This window comes from Kryptolebias marmoratus, linkage group LG11, assembly GCF_001649575.2.
Source record: "Kryptolebias marmoratus isolate JLee-2015 linkage group LG11, ASM164957v2, whole genome shotgun sequence".
NCBI classification, from domain to species: Eukaryota; Metazoa; Chordata; class Actinopteri; order Cyprinodontiformes; family Rivulidae; genus Kryptolebias; species Kryptolebias marmoratus.
Window position 1 is genome coordinate 10,300,924 of NC_051440.1, and position 2,724 is coordinate 10,303,647.

Here is a 2,724-nt window from a genome sequence, read left to right on the forward strand (position 1 = left end):
GCGGTGATCAGACCTTCGCTGGAGCATCGAACCTACTGGGTTAGATTCTCCGCCTCAGCGTCTAACCTGAACTCTTGCTCCTAGTATTAACCACGTTCTTTGTTGCTGCCTATGTCCTAGGTTTTCTTGCCATGCCACAACTACGGATACTAAGGATCACTTACCTGGAACCACGCTGCTACTTACCTTGCTGGATCTAACTCGTCACTCCTGGAACTCCTGGAAATTGCTCCTCCTCTCATCGGCACTGCACTCACCTCCTGGATCTACCGCTCCGGATACCGCCCACTGTATATAGTCTCACCCTGTAAATAAACTCACTTACCTTTACTTCCGTCTCCGTGTTTGGTCTTGGTTTCGCTCTTCTGGACAAAACCTCCCGAGTTATGACATACTGCGTAAGACCATAAACTAATGTGCACCAATGGATTATTTGAGTTATACATTGATCACTTAAGTTTTTTTTTTTTTATGGACAAATAGTCAATACAATTAGTTTTCATTTTTCATCATGAGTCTGCGCTCTGGGTTTGCCTCCTCTTCTCCACACCCTGACAGGTATATTTTATATGCTTATGTAGGTGCTGCAGCTGAGGGCACTTGGATTTGTGGAAACAAAAGCTCACTGATTTATTTGATGTCACCTGGGTTGATTTAGACAATAATTATATCCAATAATTGAGTTCATGGATTCATCTTACATTGGAAACATTGGACAAAAAATGTCAAATCATCCGTTTCTGGTCATCTTGTTCAGTTTTTCGGGGCTTGTCATTGAGGCTGGGTACCCATAATGTAACCCTTCTGTATAAATATTTAAAGTTATAAGCTTTTCAGCTGTGAATAGGTAAGGCAGTAAAGCCCATACAACACATAAAAAATGCATCCAATAATACTACTGCAAGGCCTGTGCGGATGCAGCAGCAACATGAATCTAATAAAAATGATTTTCAGCCTCCTCTTGTAGTCACACTAAGAATATGATGCTCAGAATAAAGTTTCAAAAGAATCCTCTTTGACTTTTGCACATCACCCCCCCCCAAAACAATACAAGAAACATCAGTTATTGACATATCTGTTGCTTTTCTCTTACATGTGGTAACTCTAAAGTTTATACCTTTAAACTGACTGCTTTCTCCTATTGAAAATTTGTTCATTTTGAAGAAAAAAACAACAAACTACAGCTAAATCATTAAAAATGTTCTGCCTGTACAAACAACTAAGTCATTTGAAGTGAGTGCAGGTTTTTCTTTTTCTGATTATTTATTTTGTAGGAAGTACCACATTTACACTGGCACTTACAAGGCCTCCCTTGTTCTGGAGCTTAGTTTGCTTAGAGTTAACTCCAGCGCTTTCCTTCTTTGCACCTCACCTGTCATGTGCCTCCCTGTTACAGTAAGCTCTGTGGTGCAAACAGGCTGCAGGACTGTTATATTAGGTCAGACGGGGCTGGTGCTGACCATCTGGACTGTGTTGCTGCTACGTGACCGATAGCAAATCTGACCACGCCTTGCAGAAAATCCCCTTTCTTCAGTTTTCTCTTTGGTGGAGCGATACCTTGTTGTTAGAAACAAAGCTACCAGAGAGCTAAGAGTCAGTGTTCTCTAGGGGGTTTATTATTATTAATATGTCATTTATGTTCTCCCTGTGGGTGGGACAGTGGTTAGAGTTGTCACCTCACAGTAAGTAGGTTGCAGGTTCACCCCCCCTTCCCCATGCACGTGTGGGTTTTCTCCAGGTACTCTGGTTTCCTCCCACAGACCAAAATCATGCGCTAGGTTAATTAGTAACTCTAAATTGTCCCCAGGTGTGGGTGGGTGAGAATGGTTGATTGTCTCATTTGTCTCCATGTGTCCCTGTGATGGACCTGTCCAGGGTGTCCCCCACCTCTCCCACATTTACTGCTGGAAATAGGCACCAGCTCTCCCGCAACCTGGAAAGTAAAAAAGCAGGTAAAGAAAATGAATGGAAAAATTTTAACATCTTGCTGGAATGATTGTTTTGCTAACAGGGTGGTTGTTTTGTGTGAGCTGGGACAGAATATTTGTACTCCATTAAAAGTATATGACAAGAACGCGGGGTTATATGTCCAGAGAGCGAGACCAAAACCAGACACGGAGACAGCAGCTGAGGTTAAGTGCTTTATTTACAAAGTGGTATATCTGTACAGTGCGGGTGTTGAGGTAGGATAGGTCCAGGTGGAGTCCAGCAGCGAGGAGGAGATGAAGGAAGCGTTCAGGTGATCCAGAAACTCGACTAGCCAGTAATCCCGTCCAGGTGAGTATCCAGTTGTTCCAGGTAAGTATCCGTGAGTCCAAGGTTCCGTGACGTGGCCAGATATCCAGGAGGTTCGATGCTCCAGCGTAGGTCTGGTCTCAACTGGAAGCTTAAATACCGGCAGTCTTCATCAGCTGAATCTGGATCACCTGTGGAGGAAGAACACTGGAGGAACCGCCCCAAGGCGGGGCTAGAAGCTCCAGATCCCTACAGTACCCCCCCCTCAATGATCGCCCCTTGGCGATCTAAAACGTCTCTCGGGATGTGCTCTATAAAAGTCTGTGATCAAGGTAGGATCCAGGATAAAGGATCTTGGGACCCATGTGCGTTCCTCAGGCCCATAACCTTCCCAGTCAACCAAAAACTGGCGCCCCCTGCCCCTCTGCCTGACGTCCATTATCCGGTTGACCGTAAATGCAGGCTGGTTATCCACTAACCGGGCGGGAG